Below are 20,158 nucleotides of genomic sequence, written 5' to 3' on the forward strand. Positions count from 1 at the left end.
TTTCTGAAGATGCTATTCTTAAGTTGCTAAGCAGTCAACCATAATAGAAAAGAGGGGAAAGAAGAATTTCACCTAAAAATAAATAAACTAATTGAAGTTGTCTCTAACTGTAAAGCAATTAAATTTACTTGGATAAGTAATGTTGACAGATAACAGTGAAGAAAAAGGAATGAGGTCCAGCTTCCTTCTAAAGTGCCTGAGAAAGTAGCAGAGGGTGGCCCAGGGGTTTTAGTTCTTTTGCTCACATTGGAGTCCTGGATGAAGCTCCTGGCTCCTGGTTTTGACCTGGCTCAACCATTATGACCATTTATGGAGTGAACCAGTAGTTGGAAGATGTATCTCTCTCTCTCTGTCTCTCTAATACGGCCTTTTAAGCTAAAAAAAAGAAATGAGCAAATGGAGGGGTGGGAGAGAGAAAGAGAATGAGTGAGTGAGAGAGAGAGAGAATGAATTCTTATTAGGGAAACAACACAACTACCAGAAGAGAAACAAAAAAGTGAAGTTCAGTGCTCTGCCAGCCTCTCTGTAATGAATATTAAGTGCCAAGTTTGAGAAGCAGTTGATATTGTTTAACAAGCCTCAATCGTAATAATAAATTTAACCATTTTTGAAAATTCTGCCACTCTTGTGATTGTTTTATCATTGTTACAATTAAGACATTTGTATGTAAGAGTGTACAGCTGGGCACTACTAGGTTGAATTCCATATTAGTGAACGTTATCATTAATAGCATACTTTGTTTTAGTGGATTAATACTAAGCAGTTGTTCGAATTATGAATGGACGAAGAAAAATAACAGAAGTTAAAAAGCCCATCATTGTATATGTGATATATTTTCTTTGTTTCTTTAAAAGGTAGAGTGGGGATTAGCCTTGTGGCATAGTGCGTAAAGCTACTGTCTGCAATACTGGATTTCTAAATTGGTGCTGGTTCATGTCCTGGTTGCTTGCCTCCAATCCAGCTCATAACATTTAAATGTAGCTTTTGATTACCTGAAAGAAAGATGACTTGGTGCTTCCTCGCTGCATCCTTATTCATCATTTCTCTGCTAGTCCATTTCTGTAATCTACCACGTAGTTTTTATGTTGGATAGGCAACTGCTGCCTATAGTTGGCTATGTGTGTTGCAGAGAATGATTGCATTTGAATTGTGCACCTGATTATTTACATCCTGAGATGGGTCCTGTGGCAAAGTGCTTCCCAAAAACCAAGCGACACTTTGAGAGAGCAACTTTAATATTCACACAAAATAATCAGATTGTGAAAGTGCATATGACTGCCAAGTGAGCTCACTTCCCTGTATCCTGGCGGAATGGATATAGTCATTCAAGCTGGATGCTCACCAGGCCGGGGAGCTGGAAGGAGGAGACAAAGATGCCAGCTCAGCTGGTGTCAAAAATATGTGACCTGGTGGCCATGGGATGTTCTCATAGGTGGGATTCTGTCTGTTGTGGAAATGAGTGCTGTCCTGCAATGCTCCATGACAAGCACATTGCACTTCCTTTTCCTTTTCATCTCTTCTAGCTTACTTCTACTAGCTGATACACCACTCCCTCCAGAAAACAGAAAACTTTCTTCCTGGTCTAAGTGCCTCCTCTTTGCTGTTAAGACTTTGTGGTACTTTTTTTTTTTTTAAATAAGAATTTATTTATTTTTATTGGAAAGGCAGATAAGATTTATGCAGAGACAGAAAGCTCCTCCATCTCCTGGTTCATTCCCCAAATGGCCCTAATGGCAGGAGCTGAGCTGACCCGAAGCCAAAAGCCAGGAGCTTCTTTCAGGTCTCCCATGTGGGTGCAGGGTCCCAAGGCTTTGGCGTATCCTTCCCTGCTTTCCCAGGCCACAAGCAGGAAGCTGGATAGGAAGTAGAACAGCTGGGACACAAACAAGCACCTATATGGGATCTCAGCGCATGCAAGGTGAGGACTTAGCCATTGAGCCATTGTGCTGGAGCTGTGGCACTTGATATAGTGTATTGATATTAGACTGTTGTACCTGCCTCTCATCTTCACTGTTTGCTTCTGAGACCCAGGGAATAGGACTATACACTGAAGCGCAAGAGGTGTGTTTTGTTGATTTCTAATCCTTCAAGCTCAATACTCTTCCACCTACTATGCTTGGTCATAACTGTTACATTAACTATCCTATTAGCAGAGTATTAGAGTGACTGTTTTCTTAAGCCTTGTCAGCAGAGGGATTGATTTCATTTTCATTTTTCTTTCCAGGGAGGGTAAAATACTTTCATATTTTTAAGATGAATTTATGTCCTGTTTTGTATGTATGTTTGTGAATTACCTGGTTCTTTTGGCTTATTTTTCTATTGTGAATTTGATGTTTTATCCCTTAACTTTAAAAGGTGGTTTATAATTAGGAACATTAGTGGTTTGTCTGTGATAATGTGTAACACATTTTTCTCAGTTTGTCAGTGCCTTTTTGGGTTGCTCTGAAGTAGGAAGGTTTTGTTTCGTTGTTTTTTTTTCCTTATTGGGGAATGGGAAGATGGCAAACAATTACTCCGTTTCTGGTTCACTTTCTCAGTGTTCACAGTGACTGCAGCTGGGTTAGGCTAAAGCCCAGAGCAGGGAGCTGCATCCAGGTCTCTCATATGGCAGAAGAGACAGATGGGTTGTTGCCATAGCTCAACAGGCTACTCCTCCACCTTCAAGTACCGACATCCCATATGAGAATTGGTTCATGTGCTGGCTGCTACGCTTCTAATCCAGCTCCCTGCTTGCAGCCTGGGAAAATGGCAGAATATGGTCTAAGTCTATTTTAGGATCCTGCACCCATATGGGAGATTCAGAAGAGGCTCCTGGCTCATAGTTTTGGATTGGCTCAACTCCTGTGGCTATGGCCACTTGGGGAGTGAATCAGTGAATGGAAATGTCTTTCCCTCTCTATTCTCTCCATTTTTTCTGTAAATCTGTTTTTCCATTAAATAAATCTTAAAAAAACATAGACTCCCCCAGCTGTAGGCAACTGCTTTAGTTTGCCTTGTACCTAGGCAAGTATTACATTGCTGGGGAAAAATCAGCCAATAGGTGGCAGGCATTTTGGGTCTGCTCAATGCCCAATTTGTATAAATTATACCAGTATGCGGCCCGGCGGCGTGGCCTAGCGGCTAAAGTCCTCGCCTTGAAAGCCCCGGGATCCCATATTGGCGCCGGTTCTAATCCCGGCAGCTCCACTTCCCATCCAGCTCCCTGCTTGTGGCCTGGGAAAGCAGTTGAGGATGGCCCAATGCATTGGGACCCTGCACCCGCGTGGGAGACCCGGAAGAGGTTCCAGGTTCCTGGCTTCGGATCGGCGCGCATCGGCCCGTTGGGGCTCACTTGGGGAGTGAATCATCGGACGGAAGATCTTCCTCTCTGTCTCTCCTCCTCTGTGTATATCTGGCTGTAATAAAATGAATAAGTCTTTAAAAACAAGATTATACCAGTATGCCAGCATTGCTTGTTCTTTATTTCTTTTTTTTTTTTTTTAAGTGGGAAACTCCAAACGAGGATATGTCATTCTCCCTCTCCTAGGTAGGGTTTGAAGGGTGGTGGTGCTGCAGATTGCCTGGGGAAGGGGGTCTGAGAATGAATAGGAGTAGAAACAGCTGAGGGCAGGTTTGTCAGGGGTAGAAGGACTTCTGGCGTCTTCCATGGACTAGGCCAATGCAGTCACAGGTAGGCAAGGAAGCTGAGGACTGGTTTAGAGGGGGGAAATCAGAAAGCATGTCTGGGTTAGATCAAGGCACTCATATGGGAGATCTGGGCTAGGCTAAATAACATTGCCCACTGTCCTCTGGCACACATAAAAGCTGGGCTGGGGGACGTGCCTGGCTGGGGTAGGCCATAGTATCCACCTGAGGGTGTCAGAACAGAGGGTGGGCCATGTCAGACTGGCCATAGCACCTACCAGAATGTGAGAGAACCAGATCTGGGGGCAGATTCTGTAGGGGAGTTGTGGGCTTGCCTCTGTGGTACTGCAACACCTATTGGTTTGTGCAGAGTCTGGGGTGGTGATGAGCTGACCCAGGTTGGACCATAGAACTCACCTGACATGAGCCCACCTGATACTAATGGGAGCTGGGACTGGGAGGAGGCTAGGCAAGGCCAAGCTGTAGCACCTGTTGGCCCACGAAGGGCCAGGACAGAAGGCAGACTATGCCAAGCAGGGCTGGGGCCACCACTAGCATGTGTGAAATCCTGGGCTGGGAACAGGCCTGATAGGAGAACTTGGGGAACTTCCCTATTAGGCCACAACTCCCGCTGGGAATCACAAGAGCCAGAGTTATGGGTGGGTCAGGCTAGGCAAAGCTGCAGCGCTTATCAGTGTTTGTGTGGGCTGTGTTTGGGGAGAGGCTAGGCCAGGCCTCAGCACCCGCTGGTTTGAAAGAGAGCCAAGATAGGTTATGGAGCATGCCTGGCTGGACTAGGCTGCAACACTGACCAGTGAGAGCTGAGATTGCAGGTGGGCCATTGCTAGGCTGGGCCAAAGCACCTGTCAGCACACACAAGACCCAGGGCCAGAATGAGCCTGGTAGGGGAACTCTGGGGACTCCCCTGCTGGGTTACAGCTCCCACTGCTGAGTGTGAGAGCCAGGGCTATGGGCAGACCAGGCTGGGCAAGGCTGAAGCACCCATTGGCATGTTAGTGGACTAAGTCTGGGGGCAGGCCAGTATGCCAGCTGATGATCACAAGAGCCAGAATGGGTGTGGATCAGGTCTGGCCAGGCTTTAGCACTAGCTGGCAAGTGCCAGAACTGGGAGCAAGTCATGTCAGGCTGCACTGAAGCACCCTCTGGCAGGTGCAGCATCCAGGGCTGGGATCATGCCTGGCAGGGGAACTGTGGGAATTCTCCTGTTATGCACCTGCTATGTACCTATTATTGGTGAACATGAGAATCAGAACTTGGGATGGTTGGACAAAGTGGAGGCATCTGTCGACATACATGAGGGCTGGGTTTTGGGGGTGGGTTGGGTTGAGCTAAGATATAGCACCCACAGATATACATGAGAACTGTATGAGATATTGATTGGGCTGGCTAGGCCACAACTGAAGCTAGCAAGGACAAAAACTGAGTTTGGGGACAGATCTCATGGGGGTTATTGGAATTGCCCCTACTTGGTTGCAACATTCACTGATGTGCATGAGCACTGGGTTTGTGGCAGGCTGGCTGGCTGGGCTGCAGTAACCCATTGGTTTTTGTTAGATATGGAGCTGGGCAGAAATGACCAGGTGGCTGCATCCATTGGTAAGTGCATTGGCTTGTGCAGGTGGCAGATCATACCTAACCCTGCACTGACTGGTGCACAACAGAGTCAAGTCTGAAATCATCCCAGGTGAGGTTTCTTTGGGGACTCTCTGATGGAACTGCTGGACTCAGGGAAAATTAAGAGATATGTTGTCTGATCTCAGATTGTATGTGATTGGACTATGTCTCGTCTGTGCAGTGGACAGCATGTCCATATGCATGTGGGGGATATGACAACCAGATCATCTGGGCCAGCAGGGGACTTTGCTTCATCAGAGAATGGAAAGCAGAATAGGTTGGAAAATTCTCATGGCCCAGCTTTGCAGTATGATTCTGGATGTGTGGATACACTGAGGTGGACTTCATCAACCAAAAGACCTTGGAAAGATTTTTTTCAGTTCTGGTGCAACAAAACCGTCAATATCTCAAAACTATCAAAACCACTTAATAAGCACCCTTGGAACACTCTTCCCCACATTGGGGTCTTCAAGGTATCATTCAATGACCATTCCTAGGTAGGTTGCTGATGTCGTTTGATAGCAAGGAGAGGTTCCATCCTCCTCTCCTGTTGTGGAAATAGGAGGAAAAAAAAGAAAAACTGAAGCATTTGTCCCACCTACCTTTCTCCATACCTGACCCTCCTCACCCTAATCAGAGACTCAAATGGGCATGCATTTAAATATGTAAACAATGTTTAAAAAATAAAAATTAAAAAAGGAGACTCAGTTGTTTGAATCTGCATCAGCAGAAAGCTGGAATTAGGATCAGTACCCGTATTGAACCTGGACATTCAGATGTTTATGGGCACATCTTAACTGCTATGCTAAACACCTGCCCCAGTTAATTTTAATGTGATTAATCTTTTTTTTTTTTAAAAAGATTTATTCATTTTATTACAGCCAGATATACACAGAGGAGGAGAGACAGAGAGGAAGATCTTCCGTCCGATGACTCACTCCCCAAGTGAGCCTCAACGGGCCGATGCGCGCTGATCCGAAGCCGGGAACCAGGAACGTCTTCCGGGTCTCCCACGCAGGTGCAGTGTCCCAAGGCATTGGGCCATCCTCAACTGCTTTCCCAGGCCACAAGCAGGGAGCTGGATGGGAAGTGGAGCTGCCGGGATTAGAACCGGCGCCCATATGGGACCCGGGGCTTTCAAGGCGAGGACTTTAGCCGCTAGGCCACACCGCTGGGCCCAATGTGATTAATCTTAACAGTCTTCTAAAATTGCTTCTGGGTTTTTAATATGGTTAGTATATTGTTCCCTATATCGTAAAAAAAATTTAGTCACACTTTCTTCTAGTGCTTGTATGATTTCATTATTTTACATTTGGATCTTTAATCCTTTTGGAGAGATGAGTGTGTATGTATTGTGAGAGATGAGGCTATTTTTTTTTTTGAAGATAACTAAAACTGTTGTTCCAACTCAGTTTGTGACTAAGTCAATTTTTCCTGCAATGAGTTGATATGGCATTTTAATCATTTAATATGTATTTGAATTTATGTTTAAAAATTCGTATATTCCTTAGTAGGCCTGACTGTTTATGCACCAAACCACACTATTTTAATTTCAGTAGTGTAAAAATATTTTAATGTTTGATAGGCTTAGTCACTTCTCCATCCTTCATTACTTTTCCTTTGTAGTGTTTTTTTTACTGTTGCATGTTGATTTTTTTCACATGTAATTTAGTATCACATTGTCTAGTCTGGTTCTATTAAGACATTGGCTTTTTTGTTTTTTACTGAGACTGCATTCCAATTTGTAAACTTAGGAAAAACTGACAACTTTTTATTACACTTACTAAATTATTCTTCAGGACTGTTGAGTTTTTGAATGTAGGCTCTACATATTTCTTGTTAAGTCCTTCTAAGAATAACTTTGTTGGTATTTACAAGGTTTTCAACTAGGTCTGGCTCCCAAAATCATGCAGATATTTAAACCACAGTCATAAGTCAATGATACTAAGTGGGTGGGAGCCTAAAATTATTCTTTTTAGGAGGTGATCCAAGAGGTGAGATGTTCTTAGCTCATTGGAGGTGCACCTTCAAAGCTAGTCTTCATGAGAGGACTACACATAAGTGTGCATATATAGTAGTTTATGATAATTGCTAAAGAAGGAAGCAGGCATTTGTGCAGTGTCAAGGTGCTGCTTGGGACATCCATGTCCCATATTCGAAGACCTGGGTTCAAGTCCTGGTAGTACTTCTTTTTTAAAATTTTATTTTATTATTTTTTAAAATTTTAATGATCTTTATATAGTTGGTTAGGGCTCAAAGGGGTCAAGGGCTACAGGAAAGTGGATAAGACTGTTGTTTTCCACATTCTCTTTTTTTCCTTCTTGTATCTGAGGGAAGGGAAGAGAAAAAGGGAGAAGCCACACCCACGCTCCCAACCACCCCAGGGTTCCCAGCATGGGGCATGCTCCACAAGCACTGCTCAAGTGGTCTCAGTAGTTCAACAGTTATGAATTGCTGCCAATCTTGCCATTCCAAGCACGATAAAATCTCTTCAGAATCCACTGGCCGACAGAGTCCATCTTAGCATCTCCACTTGCCCAGATTTTCACTGTCAACACTTGGCTGGGATAGTTGATCAGTTTGTTCTGTCCTCTGTTGTGGTACCAGGTGTCCTCTGCAGGCTCCAATGTACTTTCATATCCTCCATGTGCACCTGGATATGTTGTCCACTGTTCTGTCTGAGCCACCAGTGAGGCTCAGCTTTATAAGTCCTGGCTATACTTCTAATCTAACTTCCTGCTAATGCACAGCCTGGAAAGCAAAATGTGATGGCAAGAGTAGTTGATCACTGGCCGCACATGTAGGAGACTCATATTAAATTCTGAACTCCTGGCTTCAGCCTGGCCTACCCATAGCTAGGATAGTCATTTGAGGAGTAAGCCAATGGGTAGAATATATCTTTTTCTTTTTCTCTTTGCCTTTCAAATAAAAATAAATAAATAGACATTTTAAAAAGTTGTCAAGGGAAATATACAAATTATATTATAAAAACTAATTGTTATTTGGAAAAGTATCTGGATTTCTTCTTTTAGTTTCTATTTTTAAGTGAATTTACATACGTGAAAGTTTTATATCCCCCCCCCCCAAAAAAACCCCAAAAATCCCAACTAATAAGAATAGTGGAATGTTTAAACAGAGAATCAGTAGCCAGGGTGAAGTAGAGAGGGTGCAAACCAGGGAAATAGGAGAGAACAGGCTGATGGCAAAAGGATACGTGGAGACCTGTGGACACAGGGAAGCAGTGGAGCCAGTGGAGTGGCATTGCAGTGACCAGATATGCCGAGGGCAGTTGGCAGTCGGAGCACCACCAGCAGCTAGGTAGGAAGGGGAATTGACTGGAAACTCAGGAGGTGAACCCAGGTGTAGAACTACCTATCCTGATGATTTACTTCATTCGATCACTAACAGAAGCAGAGTGGAAGAGCCCAAGCAGGCAGGTGTAGGAACAGGGTGGAATTAATGGCTCAGAAACCCCACGAGAGCCACATCAGGCACCATTTTGTGTACTGTGTTAAAGGTTGTGGGACTGGAAGGACGACAGCAAGCTGTGCATGTGCTAAGGCAAGAGTGAGCTCATTTCTGCTGTGACTCATTGCACTGGTCCCATAGAGAAAACAGTACCAATTTGGCATTCTACAAGTTCCACACAAGGTAGGTTAGTGTGGCACCTATACCAGATAGCCAGCAGCTCTATACCCCCAACAATGCCACACCACGTGCCATTTTGTGTACTAAGGAAAAAGCTATGGGCAGAAGGAACAGTAATGAGCTGCCTGGTGGAAACCTTGCACAAGATCCTGAGACTGAAACTCACTGGAGGGAGTGGCAAAGTGACTGCAAATGAAGAACTGGGCACTGAACGCAATCAGTAAAATTTACCTATACACCAGTGGACAACTCAGCTTAGAAACCAGCCCTAAGGAGAAGAAACTGCTAACCAGAAGTGCAATGACCAAGAGCAAAAGAAGAGACAGAGGCACAAAGAAGAGACCGATGCCTCCTTCACAAAGGCACAAAAGCCTTTGTTAACCTCAGTGTTAATTGAGGAAGACATTGAGGAAATGGGGGATAAAGAATTAAAAAAAATTTGTTAGAAAGCTTCTTCCGAGATTAGACAAGATTGGGTGTGTTCAGGGTGGTATGGCTGTAGACTGTTGTAAGGCTTCTTAACAACATATAGAAGTTCAAGAAATTTGTCACACAGGAAATAGCAACAGTAAAACAAAGTAAAGCCAAATTATTAGAAACGAAGCATTGGAGCAAATTAAAAATTTAGTGGAAAGTTTAAATAATAGAATGAATGAGGCAGGGGAAAGAGTTTCAGAATTGGAAGACGTTTCCTTCAACAATGGGGAAAAAATAAAAAAGCTGGAAGAGGAACTGAGTCAACCTAAGAGAAGTATTGAAGAATTAAGGGATACTACTAAAAGGCCGATTATGACAGTTATGGGAGTTCCAGAAGGCACAGAAAGAGAAGCTGTGGTTAAAAATGCATTTAATCAAATAATAAAAGAAAATTTTCCTAATTTGGACAAAGAATTTGGAAACAAAATACAGGAGAGGCAGAGAACTTCCAATAGGGTTGACCAAAAGTGATCTTCGCCATGACACAAGATAATCAAGCTCTCTTCATTTGAACAAAGGCAAAAGATCCTTAAATATACATAAGAAAAATTCAATTAACATAAAGAGGAACCTCAGTCAGACTCACATCTAACTTTTCAGAAGAAACTCTACAGGCCAGAAGAGAATGGGTGACATATTCAAGATTGTAAAAGGAAAACATTTTCAGCCCAGAAAAGCTTTCCTGTGTCTTTGAAAATGAAATAAAATTCTTCCACAGTAAAGAGAAGCTCAGAGAATTCACGTCTTCCCAACCTGCTCTACAAATGTTACTTAAAGATGTTCTCTTGACAGAGAAAAGGAATAGCACCCACCCAAACCAAAGGCAAATGTGAAGAACATCCCAGTAAAATAACAGCAGGAGACTAAATCAAACAATGAACAACCCATTGCTAAAATGACAGGACCAAATTACTACCTGTCTATAACAACCCTGAATGTAAATGGCTTAAACTCATTATATGTGTGTATAGGTTAGTGTACTGAATCAAAAAAACAAAACCCGTTTGTTGTCTTCTGGAGACACAACCCAGCAACAAAGATATAAAAGTGTAAGGATGGAAAAAGATATTCCAGGCTAATGAAAAAAAAAAAAATAACTGAGCAGATGTAGCCATTCTTATATCAGATAATATGGACTTTGAAGTGAAAAATATTAAAAGTGAGGAAGAAGGATACCACAGAAGAGTCAAAGGATCCATTCAGCAAGAAGAGATTACCTTACTGGTTTCTTAGGATGTTTTCTTTTTTCACCTCTAATTTTGCTTGGTTTTTCTCTTTCACATTTCTTTGCTAGTCTTGCTAAAAGTCTGTTTTGTTCATCTTTGTAAAAAAATGGCTTTTTCCTGTTGCAATTTGTAGTTGTTTAGTTTCAATTCCATTTATTTCTGCTGTGATTTTTATCATTCCTTTCTTCCTGTTCATTTTTCTTTTCTAATAAGTTCTTGAGATCATTTATTTGAGGTATTTCTATTTTTTGTAAGCATTGGATGTTATAAAATTCCTCTCAATATTGTTTTTGCTGCATCTCATGGGTTTTTGCATTTCTGTGCTTATTTTCATTCACGCAAAAATGTTTTTTTTTTTCTTATTAATTTCCTCAGTGACGCTTAGGTCAAACAGTGGCATTGTTAGTTTCAAGAAGGTTTTTGATTTTGTTTTTCATTCTTCAGTGACACACTGGTCATTCAGTAGCATGTTATTTAACTTTATGCTCTGGTGAATTTTCTGTTTTCTTCCTGTTGTTGCTTTTGTTTTATAGCTTTTCATTTAGGAGGATGTATAGTAACTGTAATGGAGACTATCATATCCAGATGTGAAGATACAATGCAGTATGCATTTCTACTTCCAAATCAAAGATGGACTCCCAATGAAACTCTTAAAAATATCTTGACAATAGGATGCTGATTCTCTGCTATTGTCCATATCTGCAATGTCAGGATACACTTTAAAAAAGCAGAATAATGGACTTATGCCGGTTGCTGACGAACTATACTATTGTAGTAATATAGGGGAAATTAGTGGGAGAGGGGGAGGATTTGGGGAAAAGAGAAGGGAAGGGAAATCCCAGAGCCTATGGAACTTTATCATAAAATAACAAAACAAATAAATTAAAAAAAATCAGTGTTACCACCGAATTTGCTTTTTTCTGTGACAGTGAAAGATTCCATGTGGTTACTTCCCAGTAAATTTGATAAATGTAGTGATTTCTCAGATTTCTGGTTTTTTTTGTTTTGTGCACCTCCCTTCCTGCACCCCGATTTTGTAGATCGCATCTATGTTGCAGGTGGTACTACAGTGTCCTGCTGTTGTGGAAGGAGAAATTGATCCAGGATATCCTCCACTGTGGTCTGATGACCTTACGATCTGACGACATGTACTTTGCTTTTCAGGCTCACTGCATCTGCCCTGGTGCTTTTGTTTTGGCCCTGACTGTTTTGCTCTTGGCAGGGAATATTTTTCATCTGATGTCTCTAGTTTGCTGATTTTTTTTTCAGAGATTCTTCCTTCTCTTCTTTCCCCTTTTTTCTTCTTCTCTCCTCTTTCTTCTTTCTTCTTCTTTAAGAATTATTTCCTTGAAAGGCAGAATTCTTGAAAGTGAACAATGGAGAGCTTTTCTGTCTTCTAGTTTGCTTCCCAAATGCCCATAACACCTGGAGCTAGGCTAACATGAAGCCAAGAGCTTAGGAGCTCCATCTGGGTCTCACACTTGAGTGACAGGGACTCAGGCAGCTGAACAATTAGCTGCTGCCTCCACCTATGTGCACGAATGGGAAGCTGAATCAGAATCTTTGAGTAGTTCAGGTTTGAACCAGGAACTCTGATGTGGTATGCTGATATCCCACGTGGTAGCTCTACCTGATGTGCCACAATGGCCTCAACTACTTGTTTGACTTCACAAAGTTTGAGGCCTTTTTAATCCTTGGCTATCGCTACATCCATCCATTTCTTCTCTCTCTCTTTCCTGAACTTTTTTAAGTTTGATTTTTGATGTTTACATAGTCAATTAGGGTGGGAAGAATTGAGGGTTAGGGGAAAGTGAGACATTTCACATTTTCTTTTTTCTTCTTCCTGTATCTAGGGGAAAAGGGGAGGTAAGCCACACCTAGCCTTCCAGTCACCTCAGTACTTCAGGATGGAGAATGGCCTCCTGATGTCATCCCAGGCTCGTGTGGAGCATGCTCTGAGGGTTCAGCTCAAATGGTTTCAGTAGTTCAATAGTTCTAAAACGCTGTAGATCTTGCTGCTCCAAGGATGAGGAAATCCTTTCAAGGTCCATTGGTTGACATAGCCCACCTTTAGAGCCTCCATTTGCCCAGATATTTGCTGCCAATTTTTGGCTGGGATAGTTGACCAATTTGTTTTGCCCTCCTTTCTCTGCTATGGTACCAGATGTCCTCTGCAGACTTCTATGCACTGCCGTATCCTCCATGTGCATCTGGGTATGCTGTCCACTGCTCTAAGCCACTCAGGAGGCCCAGCTCTGACACATGCGCTCTACAGTTAGTCCACAGATCCTGCAATTCACCCCAGGGTTGGAGTTCTGAGTTCAGAAATTCAGTTGGGGGAATCTCCAAAGAAACCATGTCTGAAGTGATCCCAGGCCTGACTCTCATGTATGCTTGCCAGTACAGGATCCCGCTCAGTCCTTCTTTCACATCAGTCTATGCAGACACTGGTAGATGCAATTGCTGGGTTGATTCTGTCTCCAGCCCCATTTCTTATGTAAATCAATGATGCTGTGGCCCATCCCAACCCTGCCCACCACACACTTGGCCCTCACATAGACCAGTGGGAGATGCAGCCTAGTCAGAGTGGCTTCCAATTATTCTCACCTAGGCCCATCCCAAGCCCTGCTTCCTATACTTGCCAGTATGTGCAGCGGATGGGTCCAATTTGTCCTACATCCCATTCAGCTCTTGTGCATGTCAATGGGCATTGAAACGTAGCTCAACCCAACCAACCCTACTATCCAGCCCACACTCATGCCAGCAGGTTTCACCACCTACATAGCCAGGCTCGCCCCCATCCCTGGTTCTCATGATCACCAGTGGGAGTCACAACCCATCAGAGAGAGGGATGCACATCAATTTCCTACTGGGGCCACTCCCTGTCCTGGATCTTGTTCTATCTAGGTGGTTCTGCAGTCTTGCTTAGCAGGATTTGCCCCCAGTCCCAGCACTTGCCAGCTGATGTTGTGGCAGAGCCCAATTAGCCTGCTCTTACTCTGGTTTGTGCATGAACCAGTGGGTACAGTTGGTTAGCTTAGCCTGGCTCTTCCACTAACCCAGCTCACATGTGGGCCAACTAATATTGCAGCTCTGTATGGGTTGGTCTGCCCCTGATCCCAGTTTTCTTGCTTGCCAAGTGGGAGCAGAGGTCCAGCAACAGAGGCCCCGTCAGCCTCAATGGTGAGCTTGCACCTTCCCCCAACCCTGGGTCCACGTGTGCTGGTGGGTGCTGTGGCCCAGTCTGGCATGGCCTGCCTTACCTCAGCATTTGCCGGTGGATGCCGTAACGTGACACTGCCCAGTCTGCCCTCAGTTCCAGCTCATGCTGGTGGGTGCTTAGGCCAGCAAGCCTCCAATCTCAGCCCTAGTGTGAACTGGCTGGTGTTGCAGCCAGACCTGTCCTGTCCTGCACCCCATGCTGGTTCTTGGATCTGCCAATGGGTGTTATGAACCGGCCCAGCCTGGATTGCCCCCAGACCTGAGCCACATGTGCGCTGATGGGTACTGTAACCTGGCCTGGTCTGGGTTGCTTCCAGCCTTGGTTCTTGCACTCACCTGCAAGGACTGCATACTGACAAAGGAGTTCCTTAAGGTCCTCTATTAGGTCTCCCTGCCAGTGGCAGATCTTGTACATGCTTGTGGATTCTTGGTGCAGCCTGACTTAGTCTACCTTCTGTCCTGGTAGGAAAAGTGACCTTGCCCACCCAACCAGCCCACACCCCTTCCGGCTTTTATTGTTGTTACTACAGCTCAGCCACACCTGACCCATGCCCAGACACAGCTCTTGCGTGGTTCATCTGGTGCCAAGACCTAGCCTAGCCTGTCTTACACCCACTCTGGCTCACATGAGCACCAGAGGGTGCCGGAGTCTAACTCAGTCTGGCAAACCCAGTCTGGCATGCCCCAGACCCAGTCCTCATCCATGCTGAGGGATATTGCAGTCATGTCCAGCAGAGATCATCACCTCCATTCCTGATCTCACGCTCACCTGTGGGAATTACAACCCAGTCGGGGTGTCCCCTTAGTTCCACAACCAGGCCTGTTCACAGCTACAGATCTTGCACTTAACAGTGGTTGCTCTGACCTAGCTCAGCTCCATTTCCTTTTGCATTGGATGTTGCAGCCTGGCCTGTCTTGGCTTGTCCCCAGTCCCAACTCTCATTGGTGGTGATGCAGCCTGGCCCTGCCCAGTCTGCTTCATCCCTGACTCATGCAAACTGGTAAGTGTGATAGTCTAGCCTAGCATGACCCACACTCCATCCTGCTTCTTACACATGCCAGTAGGCTGAGGTTAGCTCAGCCTGACTGGTCTGCCCATTCCAGAACCACCTCACACACTTGCTGATGGGTGAAGCCACTTTGCCCAACCTGACCAAGTTCCCCAAACCCAGATCTCATATGTGCTGGTGGGTACCAGACCCTTACCTGGCATACTCTGCCCCCTCCAGCCCAGCTTTTGTATGAGCTGGTGTATGTTGTGGCCTGGCCTGCCCCACATCTTGTTCTTGGGTGTGCCTGTGGGTGCTGCAGCCTGGACCTGCCAGGCCTGTTCCCGACCTCAGTACCCATGAGTTTTGGAGGCTTCCCTAATTGTGCCTATCTCAGCTTGTCACCACTCCCAGCTCTTAAGCTAACCAGAAGAAATTGAAGTTTCACAGGGTAAGCCCACAAATTCCTTATAGAATCAACCCCAGACCTGGTTCTCTCACTTGCTGGTTAGTGTCTTGGCCCAGCCTAATATTTTCTATCTCCTGTTCTGAAACTCACTGGTGGGTACTGTGAGCTAGCCCTTCCAGGCAGGCCCTCAGCCTTAGCTTTAGTGTGCAACAGTGAGTGGTGGTTGGCGGTGGTCCATGTTAACTAGCCTAGCTCAGGTCTTCTACATGAGCTGGTGCATCAGCATGAACCATCAACGTCTCCAGCCTCTCCCCTCCACATTTCCTGGTCTCAGCCCCCTTGCTTACCTGCAAGTACAGTGGCCTTGTCCTTGGGTTATTCCTTATTCAGAAGTCATTCCTCATCTGAAACACACCCCCACAGTGGCCCTGTATCTTCTACATCTCCTGGTCCCTTTGCCTGATCAATTCACAGTCCCTGCCCCTGGCAGCACATGGGTTCCTCAGCCCAGTCTTCCTGCTTCTGGTACATGTGCTGTCCTGGGACTGTATCCCTTCACATATCCAAGATCCAGGCCCACCAGGCCAGCATGCTAAGCTGGGCCTTTCCCCTTCCCTCCCCCCACTGGAACTGGGACCAATCACCTGGGGAAATCCCCAGGCTCACACTGCCTGCCTGGATGTGAACCCCATATCTCTGAATGCCCTGCTGGTACTATCCACTAGGCCACCTGCAATCCTACACTCCCAGGCCTCCAGGATCCAGCTGCTCCTGGCTGCTGCTGGCATGGAAATTTAATTGTCTTTCTTTCTTTCTTTCTTTCTTTCTTTCTTTCTTTCTTTCTTTCTTTCTTTCTTTCTTTCTTTCTTTCTTTCTTTCTTTCTTCTTCCTTCCTTCCTTCCTTCCTTCCTTCCTTCCTTCCTTCCTTCCTTCCTTCCTTCCTTCCTTCCTCCCTTCCTCCCTTCCTTCCTCCCTCCCTCCCTCCCTCCCTCCCTGCCTCCCTCCCTCTCTCCCTCCCCCTCTCTCTCTCCCTCCCCCTCTCTCTCTGTCTCTTTCTTTTGTAGCAATAGGGAGTCCCACCTACACGTCTTGTTCCTTCTCATCCCCCTCCACCATTTTCTCTTATGTTGTCACAATACTATAGTGTATCAGCAATAGTCATAAGTCCAGCATTGTGCTATTTAAGTGTATCATGGCATTGTGGGAATAGGCAATGATAGAAAAGCTAGTATTACATTGTTGAGTTATATTTCACAGTTTGTTTCATTGAGATTCTTCCTTATATCCTGGAGTAGGAATGCATATTGCACTCTATCTTCACTCCTGGGTCTGCTAGTCCCCATTATACAGTTCATCTATGAGAATGTGTGTTTATACTTGTTCACCTATATGTCAATTGCTTTGTGTTTTGCAAGAAAGTGCCTTATGTCAGAGAGAGTATATGGAGTTTGTCCTTTTTGGATGGGATTATTTCACTGAACATAATGGTCTCCAGTTGACACTGCTATGTGTTACTAACAATGGGGACTTCCTATGAGGCTTGATGTATCCTCCAGTTTCACACTACAGACAAGGAATACATTTCTTCTCTTTGAGTCACCAAAATATTTTATTTAGAGTTTCTGCAGTCTTCCCAGCCCCATCTAAAATCTGTACTTGTGAGGGAGCTTAAGGGTCAACACCCACATCATTCAGCAGTACTGGGGATGTACTAAGTTCTGTTGATCATATAAAAAGTTTTCATTACTTTAGAGTCAGGACTGAAAATTCCTAAACCTTTAGACCTGAGAGGTTTTAATTTCATTCATTCGAGTGGGAATTCAGCTCTTTTATCGTGCTGTGGATTTCAGTTCCATTGAGTATAGTATACATTTTTCTGTAGTAAGAGTGTCAGATTTTATTTCTTGATATTTTCTTAATGTGTAACTTTTGCAGTTAAGATCTTGGTTTATGAGGATATCATTTAAGTTGTAAATATGAAATGGAACTCAAAGGCAATAGCTTGGAATTCTTTTACTTTCTTCGAATCTTTGAAGAAATAAGTCTAATTTTCATGGTCTAGATTTAATAGTGGAAGACTCTGGTAGTAAAGGGAAATTTCCAAATGTATAAAAATAAAATTATGCATTATATTTATATATATTTTAAGAATCTAAGAATTTACAAATACATTATTGGAAAAGTGGAACAAAAGACATAGATGCTATTTGCAAATTGTGAAGTGCAAATGGCCAAAAATTAGATAAAACAGGTGTTTTACTTTTTTATAATCAGAGAGAAGGACACAAGAACTTATCAAAATGTCATTTTTATTTTTACGTATCAGTTGAAAAGGAGCAAGAATATAATGATATTCATGGTTGGGAAGTGGATCCAGGAACAGGATTAACACAATGGTGCTTCCTGGGCCTCCTGTTGTGGTACAGCCTGTTAAACCACCAGTTGTAGTACTGGTATTCCATATGGGTGCTGTTCATGTCCCAGCTACTCTACTTCTCATTCAGCTCCCTGCTAGTGAACCTGAAAAAACAGGGGTAAGAGAGCCAAGTGACTGGGCCCGTACCACAGCTATGGGAGCTCCTGGCTTCAAACTTCAGTACCACCCCCAACCATAATAATTTGACAATTTTTTCCTTTTTAAAAATAATTATTTATTTATTTATTTTAAAGTCAAGAGTTACAGAAAAAGAGGGAAAGACACACGGAGAGAATCTTCTATCTGCTATTTCACTGCAATGGCCTGCAGTGGCCTGGGTTGGTTCTAAATGCCAGGAGCTTCATCAGTGTCTCTCACATGGGTAACAGAGGCCAAAATACGTGGGCCATCATCTGCTGCTTTTCTGCATCCCTTATTGGGGAGTTAGATCAAAGTATAGCAGCTAGAACATGAACCAGTGCCCATATGGTGTGTCAGTGTTACATGTGGGGTGTTAACATACTACACCACAACACCAGCCCTAGACTTACTATTTTTCAACATTAGGATGATACGATGATAATGATGATAATACACTCAGTAAAAACTGTATTCTGAATTTTGACTTTCAGTAATACGCTGGGCTGATCAAGCACCATCTGATACGCTCAGCTCAGTAGCCATGTGGCTGTGAGGGTCAACATTCTGTTTTGAGAGAGACTCCTGTGTAGACTTGGCCCAGGTTCTTGTCTCCACTTGAGAAAAGAATTCAAGCTCAGGAGTGAGCTGTAATGAACAAAATTTGGGCCATCCTTTTAAAGGATAGGGCATGATGTCCGGGGTTGCAGTTAACTGAATATTCAATGGAGGCAGAGTTTGGGGCAGGGCTTGAGTAACACCCATTTCTGGGAGCCTGTTTTGGAAGTCTAGGTTGTAGCATGGCGACTGATCCACTGTGGGAATGGCTGCAGTAGGGGTGTGTGATGATGCAGAGTGAGCGTGCTGAGGCTGCAGCCATGTTGGGTATTTCTAGGGGTGTCAGCTCTGCAGCCCTGAAACCTCAGCAGCTATAGGCTGCACAGGAGGGTGGTATAGGATAGCCCTCCTCCATCCCTCATCCCTTACTTGCTACTTACCTACATCAAATTAACCCTCTAGCGTGTACTGCGATGCTCAGCCATCATGGGTTGTGTGCTATAGGTATGAATATGAATGAGAGAAAGGTGTGGAGAAGGCCTGTTATAGGGAAGTGACCAGGGGAAAAAATGAAACAGTGAGGCTTGTCATGCAGATTTCAGTGGCAGTGTTTCTGTTGACAAGATTTGCTTGTGTTTGTGGTCTGCCTTTCCTCCCAGGAACACACAGAAGTCACTCCTTATAGAATTACAGATGGAGATATCCTGGTAAGTTTCCCTAACAGAAGGTATCCACTCTGTTTTTACAACTTCCGGGTCTGTGGTTTTTCTGAATAATGCAGAAGTAATCCTTTGTGAAAAAGTCATAGTAAAAAAAGTCATATTTTGGGTTAATACACATTCTAATCTCCTAAAAGAAGATTAAAAATCATGATATATAATCACATTTAATGATGGGAAAATATCCCTGATGCTGTGGAATTAGAAAATATTAAAGAAAATTAAAAATGACCATTGTTTTGGACTAGGCTCTTGCACTGGAACCCAGCAAAGATCAGAATGGAGTCATTCACATGAAAGTTCCATGTCATCAAATCCAAACTAAGTTGCTAAATGACCTTCTAGAAAATTTCCCCACAGACCAATTTTTAACTGCATGATAGAGAAGGTCCCATACATTAATCTCTGCACCAAAAAGGTCACCTGAATTTAGCAGCTTAACCCATCCTTTGCTTTTCTTTGTTATGGTTCCTGGCCTTTGCTTAAGAAGCTAATAAACAGACAATCTTTTTGTTCTGTTTCTGTTGTTCTCTGTGTATACAACCATGGTCCTCTGCTTAGAATGAACTTACTGTTTTGTGAAATGAAGTATTGTTTGATTCCAGAATCACAAATAAAGTCAGTTAAGATTATTAAACCAAATTGTTATACTTTCATCCTCTGACAAAAGTAACTGGTACCAAAGATTTCTTAATGCAGTGACATAGACTTAAAATTTCAGGAAGAATAAGCTGTGAATTATGCCTCCAGAATAGTGCAGTGTGGTGGTCTCAACAGTTTAATACTTTTTTTGGTGGTGGTGCGGTGAACAAGAAAACAACAACAACAACAACAAAATGAACTGTATGCAAATACATTTAGAGGAAAAGGAACCTAATTATTGTTTTAAATGGTGGCTTCACAGATTGTGCAAGGTGAAAGTGCTTTGCCATGAAGATTAACTCTCTTTTGGCATAGCTGTGATGACTGGGAAAGGGATAAAATTCTTCTGTGTTAGAAATCTGAGCAAATTTGAGGACAAGTAGCTGCTGTAGGAGAGATGGAAGAATTGTACAGCTCAAGGAGTAAATGACAGGAAAAGGGCAAGACATGACTTA

Source organism: Ochotona princeps, chromosome 7, assembly GCF_030435755.1.
Source record: "Ochotona princeps isolate mOchPri1 chromosome 7, mOchPri1.hap1, whole genome shotgun sequence".
Taxonomy (NCBI): Eukaryota; Metazoa; Chordata; class Mammalia; order Lagomorpha; family Ochotonidae; genus Ochotona; species Ochotona princeps.